General features: G+C 41.4%; 1 protein-coding gene across 4 annotated transcripts in view; it reads left to right on the plus strand.

Moving 5' to 3' along the window:
- Positions 1–14,545, plus strand: part of LOC111260283 (uncharacterized) — a 53,080-nt gene extending 38,535 nt beyond the window's left edge. For all 4 annotated transcript variants that reach the window (XM_086968258.1, XM_086968257.1, XM_086968256.1 and 1 more), the window contains 5 exons: positions 1,088–1,244; positions 5,520–5,767; positions 6,872–7,065; positions 8,088–8,369; positions 14,326–14,545. The gene's annotated coding sequence lies outside the window, so the exon portion shown is untranslated. The remainder of the gene's footprint in view (positions 1–1,087; positions 1,245–5,519; positions 5,768–6,871; positions 7,066–8,087; positions 8,370–14,325) is intronic.
- Positions 14,546–19,414: the final 4,869 nt, after the last annotated feature.

The following is a 19,414-nucleotide window of genomic DNA, read 5'->3' on the forward strand; positions in this document are numbered from 1 at the left end:
TTCTCCAAATCTCGCTGAAGGAGCTGTTGTAAAGTTTTCTGCAGCTACTTAAAAAGCCTTTGAGAACTAGACATACATCATCGTTGTTACGGTCGTTAAGTTCCAATTAATGCGGTAAAATCTATTGTTTGATTTGCCCCCTCCTATAGTAGCATCGGTGATTTCGTACACTCCGTCGTTTCTGCTGGTCCAATGATTTCGCCTAACAAATAGAAATTCGCTGACCCGTCAGTCTGAATGGAGTAGACTGCCGACGTCTAACCAATCGTAGGTAAACAAGGTGGACTAGCTGGACGAAGTACGGTTAGCAATTGTCTATGCGGTAAGAGGGATCAGGGATTATGGACTTTTATTATTTCAGGTTTCTTGTTTGTTTGCCTTTTTCGGTCAAGTATTTCCAATGACGCGTTTTTGACGAACCTGCAAATCTGTGGTGTTCACTGCTACTAATGCTACCGACCCCATACTGTTATTACTAGAATCCGTTACTCAATCCTGAGTTTGGCAAATTTAGTATGTTGCACAATTCCACGTCGTGCATTAGGATGACTAGGACATACTGGAAGGAAGCAAGGGCGAATGCATATTATAAGACGATAGTTACTCAGAGTCTGCATTGAAACCAGTGCCATATATACGCCATTTGAGTGTGCATGAAACTCTTCACAATAAAATGAAGTTTTTATTGTACTGTGGAAAATTTCCTTTTTGAAGTTAAAAGAAACCCTTATAAGAAAGGAAGCTGTTATAACGCAGTAAGCTATTCGTTTAATTAAATTTTCTTATTTTATTTCGACGTTGCGATACCTATAAGGAGAACCTGCTAATCCGTAACATTTGTGATTATAGTAGAAAACAGTGTGTACTCTGTAGATTAGTTCTGTATTAGACAACCTTGTTATCAACAATGCGTAGGTATTAACTTGATTTGTGTTTGAGCTAAGCTCTGTGTATGCGGGTTTACGATAAATGATTCGTACCCTCGAAATTTCATTGTGAATATTTATCAATCTAAGAACTATTTTTGCTCTTTCCGAAGACATCCTACAAAAGTCTTACTACTTCTAACTGAACATTCAATTTACAGATGGCGTGTGTGATGAACAACGACGAGAGGACTGATGCAGCCGGTCGCTGAAAAGCCTGATCCAAATTGTGTCTGCAACGACAGTTGAAGTGATTCTACTGTAGACGCAATGGATAAATTTGCAATTACCTACGCGAACCTATAGGCGAACAAACCAGTAAAGCATAAAAATGGCTATTTAGGCGACATTGTATTTAAGTATACGCAAAAGCTCGGTAGCCAATGACAACGCGTAATTGCTTTTCAAGTTGGCTTATTCCTAAAGATGGCGCCATGTTACGCCATGATAAGACGACGTGTTTCCTCGGATGGGGAACGTTTAAGATGAGAGAGCGAAATAACCGATTGGAAACTTGGCTTGGTTTAAAGTTAATTTAGTGCAGTAGAACCCGCAGCAGACACGGTGCTGACGAGTATGTCTCGGCTGCTTTTGAATGAGCTACGTGCTTCGTTTCGACATAGGCCGACTATGGACAGTCTGACCTTAAACTACCGTCGTCTCTTCTGCCTTTTTAAGACGCCACTGTGCCTTTGCTAACTATGCATTGAGTTATTCAACGCGTCCAGCTTGCTGATAAAGGCTGACCAAGCACTGAGTTAGCCAAGCTTCTGGGAAAGGAAATTCAGTTGGCTGAGGTGGTCACCCGATTGCTTACCTTCAAACCCATTTCTTCCTCTTCGTCTGGAATTGAACGACAACTTTCCAGCTGCCGCTCGTTTCAGGTCCGCTGCACTTCATATTCCTCAACAACGCTAGCATTACCACTTGCCACGTCCATATTTTCACAGCCTCTATCGCCAGCAGCACCATCCCTTTAGTCGTCAAACTTCTCAGTCGCCAGCTTTGCTGCGCCAGATGGCTCTACGAATCTAGGCCCCTAGCTATAGAGTAACTCCATAATTAAGCTTTCTTCTCGGTCAAAACGCTACCATCTAGCATGTTCTGCAGGGCTAACAATATCCTACCGGCCAGGGTACAAAGACACGGAAGGCTTCAGCTTTAAGCGGCCAACGGCTTTTTTCCATTCAGTTCACAGCTTTAGTATAACATACAGAAGTAGAGAGGGAGAAAATTCTCTTTGCATGACCTAAATATCCCGCGTGCCTCCTAACATCCCTCTGTTCATTCCTCTCTATGCAAACTGAATGCTGAACACAGTGAAATCCACTGCGTTAGATGTTGACACCAACTAGTAGACAGTTGGCAAACTCTTGTGGAAAAGTGTCGAAGCAGGGATGAAAACTGGAACCGAAAACCTGGACTAAAGACAGGATTGGGGCAGTTGTAGCAGTTCTAACCGATTTGAATAAAAGGTGTCCACAGGGGTTTATGTTAGCGAGCACACAGTCATATACACATAGGAACAAAGACTTATGGGGGCCATATCTACAGGTGTGTACGCATACATGTACAAAAGTCACTCAGAGTATTACTGCTTCATCCGCGTCTTATGTGCATATTCCCAGATAGTTCTTCTATTCCTCGTAGAACACACATTCCGAAACATTGGGGCGCTGGGATTCGCGTCAAAGGTGTCGAGTTTAGCGACGCTTGAGGGAAGCAAGGGGCCGTAGGTTAAGCTAGGCGAAGGCCGTTGCGACAAATCACTTTAACTGTCGGCTGGAGACGTCTGTGGACATGCTCAACTTGTCTACAGGTCTCTTTCCTTAGTTCCTTCTTCTCTAATTTCAACAGCTGTCTACATGTTCTTTTGGAAAATCTCCTTCTAGTACGCAAAACATATGATATACCTAGGAAACGTTATGACGCAACCAAGTCGAAACGGCCCTTATGTTATGCATTTAATGTTTTAGGGATTTTTTTCGATACAGGACGTACGCTTGTTTTTTGCGGCGCGACATAGCATTTTGTACTCACAACGAATACAAGACATTAATTCGTGATTACTCTAGATGAGGTGGTTTTTTTTTCTCTGTTTTAACGAGATCGCATTGTAAAACACAAAAATACTTGCTATTCATATAAAATCCTCAGTACAGCGGGATGTACGTTTTACCATTTCGAGTCGTAGATGAAATAACATTTTAAACTGATTGTCCTGAGTATCTCTGAGTAGTAGGACGAACGAGCGTAGACTAATTGATCTTCGTGTAATTTATGGGAAAATGAAAAAGTTCTGTTAAATATCTAAGTCCATGCATAAAAATAATTGTACTCGCGTGTCTCTACTGACCGACTAAGATAATTGTCTTCACTCTCACAAAAAGTTTTCAAAAATAACTTACTCGGCCGAGTAGCTAGGTAGGTTTAGCGTAGCACTGCTAAGTGTATGTCAGCTCTGAACATCGAAAGATTAGGTAAATCCGAGTTCCTTTTGCGCAGACAAGTTGAACGAATAGTGAAACATGCACAGTAAGGGTCATGGTGAGCAAATATTTGGCCGGAATTGGTGAAATGGTCCTTATGCGAAATTAAAGACATCTTTCCTTCGAACGCAATCGACCTAATTAATCTTTTATAACAACTGGTCGACCGATGTAGGTTTTGGCAGTTGACATTTCCGACATTATCCTGGCCGTCCTTCGACAACTTTTCAGGAAAAAAAGTTCCGAGTGAAAAAAGTCAGCGTGACGCTTTAGTCAAGCTGATCTGAGGTCGAAATAGCGCGATCGTGCTTCCCTATAGTTATCGAACTCTTATTTATTTATCTTTGATACTGCCACGTTCTGTTCGTCAGTTTAATCTGTCGTAGTGATTCCGTGTTCTGGTATACGCTGTGTATCAACGTCTTAGCGGTGTCGCCTACGATAGTCGGGAACTAGGTTAATATGCATCCCAGGTTAATAGTACGAAATGAAATTTTCAGCACATTTAGTATTTCACATTCCCAGTTTATATATATAGGTGTACGTATGCTTTTCATTTTTTTCAAAACAATTGCTTATACAATGGCTAGTATTGAATGATTCGGTTATCATAAGATATATAGAACACTTCAATGAGGTAAATATGTTCCTAGTGAAAGACGACGAGTAATACTTATGAGGCTTCTTTTTAGAATTGCTCTGCTTCGTTAGCCTATTTCTTAAACACCATACAGTAAAGATAAGGGAACATTCGATCTTGGTCAAAAAATAGATATTTAGAGATAGAAAAAGACATTGCATAATAGCTACTCACTTACAGATATGCTATGTGGAACAAGTACGGCAGTCAACGTAATGTTTCAAGTTGCGTACTAATATAAAATTTAAGCACCTACAAATGTGTAACTTAAAATATTATACTACATACTAAACACATCCTTCCGATACGAATTAGTGCCGAGTTACTTTTTTCGAGTTGAATAGCAAGTTGGTTGCCAACTCCACGACATAGATTATTGTAAAGGTGTTCATATCTTTGAAAGCAGGTACATTATGAGCAACCAGTGCGAGATGTAACGATCTCGAAACTCACAGCCCCGATTAGAGAGAGAACGCTTGCCGCAGTTGAGTCACAGCAAAACACAACGTCAGTAGCTGAGAACGGTAAAAACGCCTGAATGACACGCGATCTTCAGCCCCTAGAATCCGCATAATATCAAAGTCTCATAGTTATTTTTATTAAAGGAACGCTACTGTATTGCCCGCGGGCTGATTGTCGGGGCAGAAGCCGAGCGGATAGCTCTTTTCAAGTAAAAAACAGTAGCAATCAACAATGAACGCCATTCAATGTTCTAACGAGAGAGTGGATGGGAAACAATGAACGACTAACTTCAGTTCAAATTCAAGTAGCTAGACCGCTCTGTCGAATCAGCAAAGTGTATCAGTGTCTTCAAGTACGTCTATAGGCTTGAACAGATATTGTGAGCCTTCGCTGTTGTCCTACAACGTCGGTATGACGCCATTTCTATTTCTTTGGACTCAGCAATTTCGTCGAAACGCTGCACTCGATAAAGTATCCTTACGCAATAAATCAAACATATATTTTCCGCTATTGTGAGCGTTACTCCGTCTACTAAGGTCACTAATAGTTCAAACGATTGCGCTTAGGCGAGCAGGCAGATATGTACAGTATACCGAGTTCGTGAAACTCAAGTTGAAGCGCATTCTATATCGTGCAGAGAAATTACATCACAGGTCTCGCTACATGCACGATTCGGCCCTGTCCATCTCCTGTTACTCAACCCACCCCTTTTTGCCTCTGCTTTTCTCATGTGACACCAGATAATCAATGTCGATAGAGTGCACACGCAATTGTAGCAGACTGAGCGGCGAGGCGTGCATGACAACAAAGACCATCCACCACAGTTCTTGGCTTTCGTCCCCATGTTCACGTACCTGGGCTTATGAGATAACTCGATTTCCAGCAGTTTCTTTCGGATAAAAGCTGTACACCGCCCACATGCGTACGGTAGCTTCAGATGAAACCCTGTCGGCTCAAGCTAACGTTCATATATATACATGTTGGCGAATCTTTGGCGTTCAGCAAGCAGGAATATGGAGCCACAGAAGAACAACGAGTCTACGCTGGTTAAGTGTGTTTTGGTCTATGTGTATGCATGTTTGTTTGTCCGTCAATGTTTGTCAACGTGCATACAGGGACCATTGCGATATCTGGCAAGGCAGAGTGGCGTAGAAACACAGACCGAACGAATGCCGACTCTAAACTGACGGGTCAGGGCCTAAAGTTTTTGAGAAGCTTCGAATTAAGAAGACTTGTTGTGGCTATGTTGGGTGAGTAATACGTAATGCATCAGAAGAAGGAAGTTCGAAAGGAAACGTGCATATGCATTGATTAATGTTCCTTTGTGTAAAAATAAATCTTATTCTTACCGGCATCATTAAAGCGTGAAGGGTAGCGGGTAGTTGGTAAACGATTGTAGCCAACCGAGGTGAAAATAGTCATGCTTCAACCAAAACGTTTTCAAGTAAATTCTATCAGCTTTGCTGCTACAGGAATGGTAAAGAACGACCTAATTCAATATTTAATGAAGAAAGTATGCCTTTGTGTCTAGTTTAGGTATATTTAAGCACTGTTACTGTGGCGCGTATAGGCCTGGTTTACTTCTATGTTTCGAGTTTTACGTCCAGTATCGCCGTTAGGCATTCCGTCCGATGGCTAGGTTCCAGCATGAAACGAAGTGTGTTTATGCCCAGATTCGAAGCTAGGCCTAACTGCCGAGTTATTTCTTGCCAGCCATAGCATTACCTTTTACCCGACTATGGACTGGGTTTTGTCCTGTTTAGTTGTATACATCATTTCTAACGCCAAATGAATCTAACTGAAGGTGCTATACGTCAGTATAATATCTTCGCTCATTTTACCTATAAAAATAAAGTAACTTGCAATTCTTCTAGTTCGGAAAGAATTTGGAGTTGGAGGTATAATAGAATTACACTGTGTAGTACTCTCTGCATCACGTAGTGGCCTCGACGGTAGTGTGCTGAACTCTAGTTCAAAAAACCTTTCCTCGTATCGGTCGTCTGCGCAAGGGAAACCCAGATATTAACTGCAGTAACTCATTCTTGGGTGGAATGACATAAATCACAATTGGCCAGTTTCAGTGTCCTACGATTGAAAATGCGATTGCTTAGTGCTACATATAGAATTTTTGGACGTCACGAAGTAGTATTTGGATTCGTACGGGAAAATACCTATAGCACGCATTGTCGTATGCTGACTCGAACAATGTTGAAATCGAACTAAACAAATATGCCTGCACCTCATAGAGTCCTGTTGTTATAGGCCGCTGGGCACGTTTTTGTAAACGTTCCTGAACTATCGCCTGAACTGATTACTTGCATTTAATGACTGAGTTTATATTCTTCTGTGGGCAGGTATTGGTTAATGATTAAGTGAGACACGTGGATACGTTCTATTCGTGTATTAAGGGTAGGGTACAATATGACTACAGAGATTCGTCAAGCTAAAACATATCTTCAGAGCCTTTTCGGCTTTGAAACTGAAAGAAACGAAGCATCCTGCAGTGGATACACATGAGGGAGACACGGCTCAACTATTCTGCGTCAAGGTAAGATGATTGTCGCCATATTAGTCGCATTGAGATGGCGTCCTTTTCGATCGAAATAGTTACTTTCTCTAGATGTGAGTGTGACATCTTAGCTCAGAGAGTATGCCTTTATTGAAAATGAATCCGAAAGAAGATGGCCAATAACGCTAGTTGATTTTCCTTTGTAGACAATATTAAAGGATCGTCAGATGACCATCGAGTCGGCTAGAGGTCAAAATTTAGGAATGCACCGAAGGATTAATGGATCTTTAAGCAGATTAACTCGCCTGTCGATATTCGCTATTGACATTGTTGTTCTACTTAAAAAGTTGATCCAAACTTCTGTGTTCACTAAACCCACTGCAGATAACTCCTTTCGTTAAAAAAAGAAAAAAAAACATGCGAAAGCCTTGAAGAACACTATATTTTACGCTAAAAAAATAATCCGAAATAACAGCCAACACAGATAGACGCCATGATGAAATTCTGAATTCATGACGTTTTTTGAATAGTACTAAACTTGTAGAAAACCTGTATTTTTTGGAGCGGGACTATAAAAATATGCACACATCTTAGCAGGCCAAATACACATTTCGCGTTTCGTGTCATATTGACATAGTAAAGATATTATTTTCAAACAGCTCCACAGGTTTAAATACTATTCTGCTCGAGTACGTAATTTAGGCCAGCTACTTTTTGTTTGCGTATGGCTCACTTAGTAGCTATACAAAATTTCATCCCGTCGAGTGAATTCATATAACGGGATAATCTAACGACTAGATTTTACAATTTCCAAATTACATTTGCCTCTCAAAGAGAACAGATATATGAGTAATACGCCGCGTACTCCAGTGCATAACTATAGCCAGTGTACCAGCTAGCTACAACTAGAAGAAAAAGCTGAGCGATAGACATTGCTAAGTGAGTCAAGATATCCCGGTAAATTTATATACACGACAGACCGCCGTGCAGAGCTGTGTTACGGAACCACAGAGTTCTCACCCACTTACGTTTTTACTCTGTTTCTCGTTAACGATATCCAGCCAACAATCTCGACGAGGCTGGCGCGGGCCGATCGTAGTTCCAGCACACGAGACGCGTTCTACCAGCAATAGAAGCGGTAACGGGGAACAGAATTGCGAGGCGATTCCGCATGCGTGATCACGCTACCGCTGTGAAGATTCATAGCCCAAGGGACGGTCGGCAATCTCATTCATTTCAGGTCTAGACAGTTAACTTAAACAAGGTCAAATCTGGACGTTGGCGTCGCAATGAGTGAATGCCGCTTGCGGAGACACGAACGCTACGAATACCCGTTTTGTGGGGTAAATAAACTTGGTATTTTTTTTTAGTACAATGCAACTTAGGCTTGTAAGAGCTTTGATGACATCGCAAGCGTGTCCATCGCAGTACGCTGGTGGTTGAAAGACGGCACCAAAGCGATATAGGTTCATGCTTCTAATAAACGTAGTATAGCTAATATAAATGCATTCTGCGTGTTCACACGGAGTGTGACGATGGACATACCGAGTTTTACTATTGAAGTCATGAAAAATATTCTCTCTAGTCGTGTCTTATTTATTAGCCTTATGGTAACATACAGTTATTATGGACTAGGTCTATTCGTGAGGCGGTGTTTCTGTGACGTGTGTCAGGTGCATGTCATAGGCGATTATGCCTGTCAGGTAAAGGCTAACCCTGCCGTAGTCCTGTTGCACTCTAATCTATTATATTATAGTATTATTATTTATTATCGTTTATTAAAGGTTTACCTTGTGATTTGGAAACGTCGGCAGAATACTGGCGTAATGTTTGGAGAGTAATCGGCCGAACGAGGAACTTCGTGCACGACGTTAAGTGGTGGAGGGGTTACGTTAAAGTTGAACGCATAATAATACCAGCCGAAGTGTTTCAAGTCATTCTGCTGAAGTTCAAAATTCATACGCACGTTAAGTAGAGCAGTTGATTTTCGACTACACTTGCTAACGTACGACGTCAAAAATGGGTTTCCAGTAGATCATGTAGTCACTGCCAATGCACTCCCCACATTACGCTATCCGAATGTTTTGGTGTACGCTACAACCCGGATAGGAAGTAAACTGAACTTCTTATTGAAGGATTGCTGCACGACAAATGTTGTTTCTGTGTACTCCGTATTTTTTTGCTTCCCCTAACCTCATCCTCGTTTTTACATAACGACGAATGTTACTTGATTCGCTTTTTTCTTTACGAGTAGCGGCGCGTCTGCGACAATATCGTTTTCGAGTTTGGCCTCCGTTCGTTATGGCGTCCGCGTACGAACCTTTTCCATACGGTAGAACTATGCCACGAGAATAATACAAGGCGAACAAAGTCGGTCGTTCACTCACCCGTTCTACAGCGTATTACAGGCAGGCGCCAAACATCGAAAAAGAATATGTTGACTTTTTACTTTTTCCCTTGCTATACACCCTGCGTACAAGGTTATGGTATACGTGAACCGCATTCGTGGAGCAAAAAGATGGTAGGTGCGGCAGAATTCGACAACTTGCTATGTTTGTCCTTGCCTGGCGCCGCAGGCAACACTCCACCTAAAGATGATCGGCATGACATGGCCTAAGTAAGAAGAAAGCCTACGCCGCAATACGCCACGAAGCTAAGTGGCCCGCATGTGGAGACCATTCTCTGTCCTTCCTTAGGCTTCACTTCATAATTGAAGCAGTTCGATACATGGGATAAAGACCCAAGTTCGTGAAGTAAGTGAGCTATTGCCTCACATAGTAGGAATATTTACGTATTCTTGTTTTAGACGGTTTGTTCTGTTTTAGAGTGAAGTATTTATTTGATGGAGTGCACAAGCTGTTACAGTTACTGAATTTCCTTTGGCTGTATCGGTGCCGATGTGGATCCAGTTGCCAGAAGACCAGCCTAGGTTGGCGGATACTCTCCATTCTACTGATTTTGTCGGGGAATCCGTGAGTAACGATTTTCGCTATCAATGAGAAGTTGCTTTAACGGAAATGTTCTCAGGTTTCGGCTGTTACTACTTCTATCGTAAACAGGTCACGAGCCAGTAGAAGCGCTCGTTTTAGGCTATGTAAATCGGTGTTTGAGTAGATCGGAGCGTTTTAGCGAACAGGTAGAGAATCCGATTTCTTTTGTGGTCTACGAAGCCATTGCCAAACTTCAGATACGCTGGCCTCACTTTTATTGATGTCTCGCATACGCACTTTATAAGATGAGATGCTGTTGGCATTGTGTCCAGGTTGGAGGAAGCGATTGCCCTTGATAGCGACAGTTCTCGTTAATTCGATACGCTGTGCATGGCTCATAGAGCGCTTATGAGCCGTCCGGCGACGTCTGCTATGAATGACCGATTATATATTACAAGTGTCATGCAATCGTACCTGAACTTGTTTACGTATTGAAATATGTGAGTTAAACGAAGTTGCAGTCCATCTGGCGCACCTTCCGTTTTCTTACTTCGCGGCCTCTGTTTTACGTTGGTTATTAGCCTCGAGGTTTCTGCCCTTTCCGGTACAGAATAATAGCAGAGCACACCAACAGTAATAGATATGCCTGCCTTAAATCTATAGAAACGAAACAAATATGGTAACTTCATACCCCTGGTGCATATATAGGGTGCTTCGAATTTTTGAGGGGGTAATAGCGCTTACTTTACTGCTATAAGTTGAACATTGTGCGAAGAATCAATTGTTAATTTTGACAGACATTATTTAGGATTGTTTGCCTGCAGTCGCATGATGGCCACTGCTTTTACTAAGAAACCGAGGATATCTATATGCATTTTTATCTGATACCCAGCTTAAGTCAGCTTGTTCCGGTTAGCCCGCTGAAAGTAAACAATGATAGAACGCAAAAATTACAAGCATCACATCGCTTTGCCTAGCGTATTGTCGAATTTTATTGCTAAAGACGCTTCGCGTCACGATGGGCAATTTGAGAATGCCCACATAGAGAAAAAATTCTATTGTGCATTAGTCACACGTTCATCTAAACTAGCTGAAAACTCTTGTTTCAGTCAGATAGTTTTTCGCTAATATAGGCTATCAGGCTGCCAGAATCGTATAGTGAACAATTCTTCTTAAATGTTTTGAAATGCTTCAATAAAAACCAAATCTTTAGAAATGTGAGTGATTTTCTGCGCTGGTAAGCAGTAAAGCAGTTCACAAATGCCGATAAGGCAGGTTTGTACCTGGATATGGTATTACAGAGCGTAGTGCACTTATCGTCCATGATGTTTATGCGGAATAGGCTCTCAATAGATGTCGACTATCGAATCGCCTTATGTGTATATCGGCAGCTCCATGAAGCTGAGCCACATCGCAATAGTATAGATTGGAAAATTCTACATCTAGAAAATCAGGTCGTGGCAATTTCGACCTGGCGATACGGCGCCCATCATAAAAGCAGTGGTAGCGAGTGTTGACATAAGAACAATTAGCGCCATTGCTAGTTAGAGCAATTAGTAGGACGTTTGACCATGGAGAGCTACATTCATAAAGTTATCAGCGAGTTTAGGCCACGAAGACAATTATTGTTTGTAGCGCGTAGGCTTCCTTTACGGCTTTTAGAACAGTACATGGCTCGATCGAGCTCTTCTGTACTAGTTTGCCTAACAAGCGAAACCATCTATGCATACGAAAGCATGCTTAGTTCACAAAAGAAACTAAGCCTAAAGATATCTATGAAATTCCATACGATATTTGTTCGAAACGCCGTCAGAATCGTTTCGCGGTAAAGTCTGCACAGGCTAACTAACGACACGCTTCGAAGCTTGAAGGTATCATTTTTACGGAAATCGCAATTTCGATTGTGAAGTGAACATGGGCCACATCGGAAAATGTAGTTCATTTGCTAAGCTTTTGGACTTCTTTATGGATCGTCGGAGAAGTTACACAATATCGATATAGCCTTGGGTGCCAGGTCGCATTACCGGGATGTTGGAAAACTAGCTACTACTGGTACTGTTTGCCTTTTCATTCTGTTCGAGCGGAATAATTATGAAAGTTGTAATTTCCGACATGAGCAAGCTTCGTTATCTAGGAACGAGACGTTGACGTTAGTTGACACATGATTCTCAACTGGATTTTATTTGTGGGTCCTAATGACATGTTTGACAATATAACGATGAAAAATATGATTGCAGTCTAACGCTTAGAAGTATCCAATACAAAGCAGGGTATTTCAAAGGTTTTTCTCTACTTTAGCAGCGTAAATTTTGGGAGAATGAAGATCTTAACAAATTACGATATCAGCTTAAGGCCACTCTGATCTCTTGTAACGGTACGCAGGAAGGTAACATTTTGAGCACACGATCTTGTTCCTCTATTGTCTAGCTAGAAAGTGTGAGGCACACAATGATGGCTTTCAATAACATTTGTCAGCACACTTATATCACTGGTCAGCTGTAAAACCTAGCAAAAATAAGGATAAATTTAATTGCCTTTACTACGGGAAAAACTCTAATTACGAATTTCTCTAGTTCTATTCCTTTTCGTGCGTGCTGTAAGGTGCAACAGCCGTAGGGGAGACAACAAAATTGTGAGACACCTCTACCTCTAAGGTATACTTTCTCATGTGACGTCAACAGCAGAAAAGGTAGCATAGTTATGGTAGACGTTTTCACCCCTTTTAGTCGAGCTTTAGCAGCTACCGATAGGTTGCGTTCCACATCGAAGAAATGCCCCCGATAAATCACATTGGCGCCTTCCTGCTATTCGATCGGGCGGTCCAGCTGTCCGCAGCATCAACCATTTCCGCCGTCTTCACCTTGCTGCCTTCAGACCCTACGTGGTCTTCGCCTCGAACTGCTGACTTTGCCTCTGCAAATAATTATATTGTCAAGTGCAAGCAGCTACCAGTCAGTACGACTGGCACCACTGCTTTTGCTGCGTTCATCACAGAGGCATTGTACTGACAAGCAAGGCAGACTAAATGCGGCCTTCGCCAGGGCTGTATGCCGGTCGAGGTTGCTAATGAAGCGGCGATGCGCAAAAGCGCCACACCGACTGAGCGATCGTAGCGGCCAAGGGCGCCCTTGGCGGTTGCTCGCTTTCTCATCTATCTATCTATCTATCCATCCAGTCAGATCGAATGGATCGAGCAGATAGCGCCGATCCGTGATCATGGCCTCAAAATTAACTATTAGGCAGTCAAAGACCAGATCGCTTTCTTGCCCAGTCAGCTTGGGCGAGAAAGCGATCTGGATCCTTAGATTTCGCTGGCCGCCTGCCCTGACGATCATGATGCTGCTTCACCAGTGGGATTGCTTGTGATACGCCAGTCTCCGGCAAAAATCTGCTGCTCTACAACTCACGCGAAATATACCCCGCACCAGCCGGATTCCTTTAGTACAAACAGCTTCACGGCCTCACAGAGCGACCCGTTGCCCATCCGCCTTACGATCCCTTGCTTGATCGTATGGTTAATTTTTCTTATAGGCAGACCCCAGCGACAGACGCAAAGCATGGAACACAGAGGCCGGATGTGTGGTTGGATGGCTATTATGGAGTGGCGGTCGCAAAATTAGTACATTTGTCTTATCGATACTTCATTGATGGCAGTAGCTGAATTTTCCTACCCTATCATTGTAACTAACGTATCGCTATTACGTAAACTCATCTAGTGAACATTTCTTGTTATTATTAGTAGATGTCGTTGGTGTTTTCGGATTTGTGGATAAGTTCATTATCCATTTTAGATAAAGTCGTCTAGCGGTCTGAATGATAAAGACAAAACTGTGTGGAAAATGGCGCAGTGATAACCAGTGGATGGTCAGAATAAAAGTTGATGTCTTTTAGTATCATGCCGATATAGGCGATCTCGACGTATTTTTAATAGTAGTAAATAGTTATATATTTGTGGTTACATTGTATTGTGCACAATTACGAGTAAGCGAATGATTTATAAAGAGGTTCATTTAATACAGTACACTAATACAATAAAAAGGTTTAGAGAAAGAATCAGAAGTTACAAGGAAAGTTCGGCATGCAAGGTAGAGAGTGCCCAAATGGAGAACACATTTGACCCTTTGAATTTGTAAAATTTGAGAAGAGGCTTCGAGCCACTAGCAACACTACGTTGATAATAATAATAGACTACAACCGCATACGTTCCCAAGCATAAACTGTCATCTGAAGTAATATTGCTATAAGAAGATCGTAAAGTTGTAGTTCTTTTTGTACAAAATATAGGTATCGTAAGGATAAGTTGTTACGTCAAGTGATGATAGAGACTGAAAAACATTGTCACGACTCACATAACTTTAATCTATTTCAGAGTTCATATTACAAAGAACTGTCGTCGAACGAGCAAGGACGCAGCCTAAGTTGATGCCTTAGGGAACTTGCACCAGGCAAAATTTTCAGAAGAAAAATTTACTTTTTTTTTCGCATAAGAACATACTTATATTCATGGTTTTATATTTAATTTTCTAACTATTCTAGTTTGTACTGAGAGTCGCAATCAATTTCGGTATGTAAATAAAACTATTGGTTTAGACTTTGAGTGTTTTTTTAGTTGAAGAATCATTAATTACAAATAAAGCCATAGGCGAAATATAACCTCACGCACGCTCGTCTAAAATATACTACATGAAATGTAGTAAACTAATAGTGTTTGATAGATTTTTCGATATTATGCTCGACATATATGAATGCAGTATTTCTGCATTGACCTTAAAACCACGAAACCGCAAAATCGATAACAAAGTTATTTTCCATCTAGGTTTTTTTACCCCTTAGAGAGAATGTTTAATTAAGTACCAGCTCGTACTACGCATGTTCGTGAGAGGGTTATTTCTAGAAATAGCAGCGCCATTTCTCGTTTCTAATTTCTACAGACTACCGCTAGTCATGCCCAAATATTAGAAGCAGTGTCAGCAGATCTCAACCCCACATACTGACCTTTTCTAGCTTACTTCCATTTAGTTCGTTCTTATCGATGCTCCCAGCAGTTCTCTGCGGTGCCCCCATTTGACGGAGATAATTAGCAAATGCAATACCGTATCGTTCACTGCTTCTTCTTCAAATCTACCTGCAACATATCGCTGGCAGAGGAGGTGTAACTAGCGTCAGATAAACTAGTTGCGTCTGCGCTCTATTTCGGTCTAGGTCTTAAATGCGATGCTAGCGCCATCAATGCCCAATTTTCCTACGCGTCGTTTGCGCGGCACTAAATTCTGCTGTATTCTAAGCGTCAGACAAAGTTCTAGCGCCTTCTAGAAGGGCCGCCAAGGTTGGAGAGAGGGCGCTGACAGCGAGTTCCAACAAATTAGTCAAAAGGAGTTTAATCGTTAACTCCAGCAGGGCTCTCTATTTCATTTTGGCGGAGAAGACCTTGTATCTAAAAAGGTAAAGGGTCACTGACAGAGGTTTAGTATAGCTAAATATGCGAATCAATCCGATGGCTGGTTTTGGTGGGGCTAGCTTGCATAAGTCTCTACTCTGTTTGGTAAAGTGGAAAACATTTGTGCTCTGAATTGCCCCAATGATTCTACAATGATCAGTTCTCGTTTAAACTCTACTAATATTTTCTCCTGAATTTCACAGAACTCGAAATTTCTTCGGTTGTTTTCCAGAGGATTTTCTTTTCAGAAATTTCACATTGCATGCAGAGCTTCAGGTTCGAGTTTCTAAATCACGGAAGGCTCATTTGCAAGAGAACATCACCTTTATGGCATATATTTGCCGAGGTAATTTTCTTATGATTATGTTGCTGTCATACATGTCCATATTTACCTGATATATACGAAGACAGAACTTGTCGGCTTAAAAGTCTCTGAACGCTTATTTTCATTAAGAGCTTTTATAGATCCTCAGTCTACTGATATCTTAACATGCAAAGATTCGTATTTAGACTTGCATTGCAGTTTTCGAAGTCTACCATATTTTCTACTCGTTTACAGACAGTTGTCGACGTGTCGTACACGATCGTGGTTACTGTGATGCCATAATGTTCTTTATCATGCTTAGAAAAAGCCTGAAAGCGTAGGGTAACGAACGGGATGATTACATCATTTGGGAGTGGCGGGAAGGTACTTGTCGCTCTTTGTTACCTGTCTCCCAATATCGTTTATTAAAAGCTATGTGTTATATTGGGAGACCTATTCGTTATCCTACAGGCACTGGCATCAGGTGTATTGAACAAACACTGGTTTGGATTTAAACTTTTATTAGTTCGGCTTTGGTCGTCATCGTGTCATCCTTCAGAATGTGACTACTTTAAAACTTTATATAATAAAAACCACATATTCGACTAAAAAACAATGCTAGTTATAGGCAACAAATTAAAACTGATCAAAATCGACAAAACCCGATTTTGGAAAAAAATTGAGAAATTTATTGAAAAAACAGAGAATAACTTCATAAGCTGGTCAAAATCAACGAATAGAATATAAATTGTTAAAACTTAATAATAAAAATAGAAAATAACGGATCCAAAGCCTTCGTATTGTTGTATAGTCGCTTTTTAGCATTGTTCCTAATAAGCGACGCCGATTTCTAAAGTCGAGCTTTTTGGTCCAACCGGTTTCGGTTCGTTATCCAATACTGTTATGAACTTTAGAACTCGAATATGGATCATGTTTTATTATATGCTACTAACGAGGCACTGCAAAAGATTCTGCATCCACGTGAGAGCTCTAACTTTCGCACGTAACAATGTGATCAAGCTTCATTGTTATGCGGGCTCAAATTTTATCTAAATAACGGAATCTCTCATCTACTAAAATGGTTAAATAGATACACTTCTAGGCGGGAGCGCTAGCACAATGAACATTAATCTTGATAAATGTCTTTAAGTTCTATCATTTTCGAAATTATCCCAGCTCGAACTGTGGAACGTGGACTAAAGTTAGTTTCGAAAATGTTTCACTTCAAAAATTGAATCTCCCTCTCAACCATTAGCGTTTAATTGCAAAAGTTCTGCCGGGGGGCGGGGTTGGATCGTTCATGCAATGCGACCGTTGTCATAGTCACATTGCTTTTAAATGTTACATAACAGAAAATAGGGGCAATAAAGGAGACAGATCGTTCTTCTAATGCGGCTGCTTCAGATATCAGAAGCAAGGGAAGCTTGTTCACTCTAACAGCCGAGATTCTAACATTTTACAGTTGAAGTGTACCCATTCGAACTAGACGGCTTTTAAATGGGAAATGATAATACGACAACTGACAAAAGAGTTTGGAGAACGAGCTCGGAAACACAGAAACGTATAGGAAAAGATTTCTCGGATAAAAATAGTCGCAATGTTATATTAGCAACGTTATTTCAATGGCAGTGCAATACTAAGGGATGCGTTAGAATATTCCACCGATTGAGACTCTTAAATTATTGGTTACCAATAACAAATAGATTTATTCTAACCCAAATGGTACAGGATGTTTTGACTGTACGATATATAGTAACGAATAATACTAGAAGGTAGCGTGTAGTCTTAACAAAACGGGTTCATTTGTACAATCTAAACTAGAACAATATTGTCGGCTCATCTGTACTTACAAATAGAAGACTGAACAATTGAACAGCCCAGATTAGGATAATCCCTTCTGGATTATCCCTGGTCAGTTTTGACTGAAATGATTCGCGAGATGATTTCTCGCTTTTATTCGTAATTATAGTACTACTATAAGTGGAATAGATTAACATTTGGATTATAACCTTATAAAAGAACACAATTAAAGGGTAAGTATGACCAATGGTACCTACGCATAACCCCTAAGGCGATAATATGAAAAGCAATAGAATGTACATATAGGACTACCTCTGTTAGCATGTATCCTGGTCTGGAGAATCTGAATTTCTTAATTATAATATGATTTATCTTTTCACAATGTTGACAGCACCCTACTATACCTAGTAGGTCGAGCTAAACTTCATTTCCGCTTTATCGAGGTTATGTTTTGCAAGTGTTATTTAATAGCTCACTCTCCAATATTAGAATATAACGTATAATATAAAGAACATGTATGAACATGTAAGTAGAGCATAACATTGTTCTTAATTGATTGCTGCAATCAGCGAAACGTCGTTCCTCAAAATGCTTTATAATTCGAGTACAGTACCTTAATGCTGAATAGCCAGCGATACGTCAAAGCCGCCTTGTTGAAGCCATCGACTTGACATCGTCTGTGACGAAACACATTGAATACGATCCTTCGAATATCCTCATTGTCGTCATATAACGGCAACGGGAAATCTTTGGAATGAAAGTACGTCGGCGGCGGTTCGGGACGCGTGTGGACTCAGGACAAGCGTTGGCCAAATGGGATAAGTGGACAGGAAAAGCCGCCAGCAGAACAGAAGGCTGGCCTCGTCGGCGTAATAGGGCAGATTGGAATCGCTGAAAAGGATAGCTAAAAAGTTCGCCATCGCGTATTCGAGTATAGCCGGTAAGCCCGGAGAACCTGGATGAGACGATCACTCAAAGCTCCTTACCGCGCCTCTCCTTGAAACCATCGACGATTTTTCATCGCCTGCTTGTGTCCATCAATTTAAGCGACTACAATGGCAAGAGATGCAGTGAAAAGAATGGTTGGACGAGGGAGGTAGTGCCGAGGAGTTTGGGGTAGGCTTTCGGGCGTGGGCGAGCCCTGTGGAGAACTATGTTAAGGGTACAGAGGGACACAGTGAGCAGAGTCAGCTACTGGGGATTGGTTTGCAAAACCTGGCCATTTCTGAGTTTGTTCCAGACTGGCCCGTATTCGCTGGTTGGTCCATCGGTCAATCTAGTTCTTCTCTAGGTCGACAACAGAAGGACGAAGCGCTACAAACCTGCACATATCTTTGGGAGTATGTTCTGAAAAATTCTGTTTGTTACTTTTGCAACTGCTATATTGTTCTCGCTGTTTGCTGGTGGTTTAGTAGTAGTAGAATCCTTGTTTCATTTCCGCTCGCGTCCGTCGTTTGTTGCCTTCCCACCGTCATAGTCTACAAGAACACTACATGTTGAAACTACAACTAACCTCAGAGACCTATGCCCAAGGCCTCCAACGACCTTGGTCATTTTGTCCAGGCAGTACCATCTAAAAATGTTGTTATTGTTTAACTTCATTGTTTGTTGCTGCTGCCACCACACAGATCATACGAGGGAGTCGGGATATAGAAAAGAAACAGTAAAGCATCGAGTAACCGCAGCTACGACGAGTCACGTCTGGGCCTTGTCCGGAAGAAGCAAGAATCGAAATCCATTTTATTTAGGTGCTGCTTTTTTTCGTCAAACCTATACTCGACTGGGATTCGACACTTTCGTCGGTGAGAATGTCAATGATCAATTTCGCGATGCTGATCAGCTAGTCGGATCAGATGAGCTAGCAGAGATACTGGCGAGACCCGTTAACGACTCGGTGTCGTCCATTTCTTATGGAGA

This window comes from Varroa jacobsoni, unplaced genomic scaffold (genome assembly GCF_002532875.2).
Source record: "Varroa jacobsoni isolate VJ856 unplaced genomic scaffold, vjacob_1.0 scaffold_423, whole genome shotgun sequence".
Taxonomy (NCBI): Eukaryota; Metazoa; Arthropoda; class Arachnida; order Mesostigmata; family Varroidae; genus Varroa; species Varroa jacobsoni.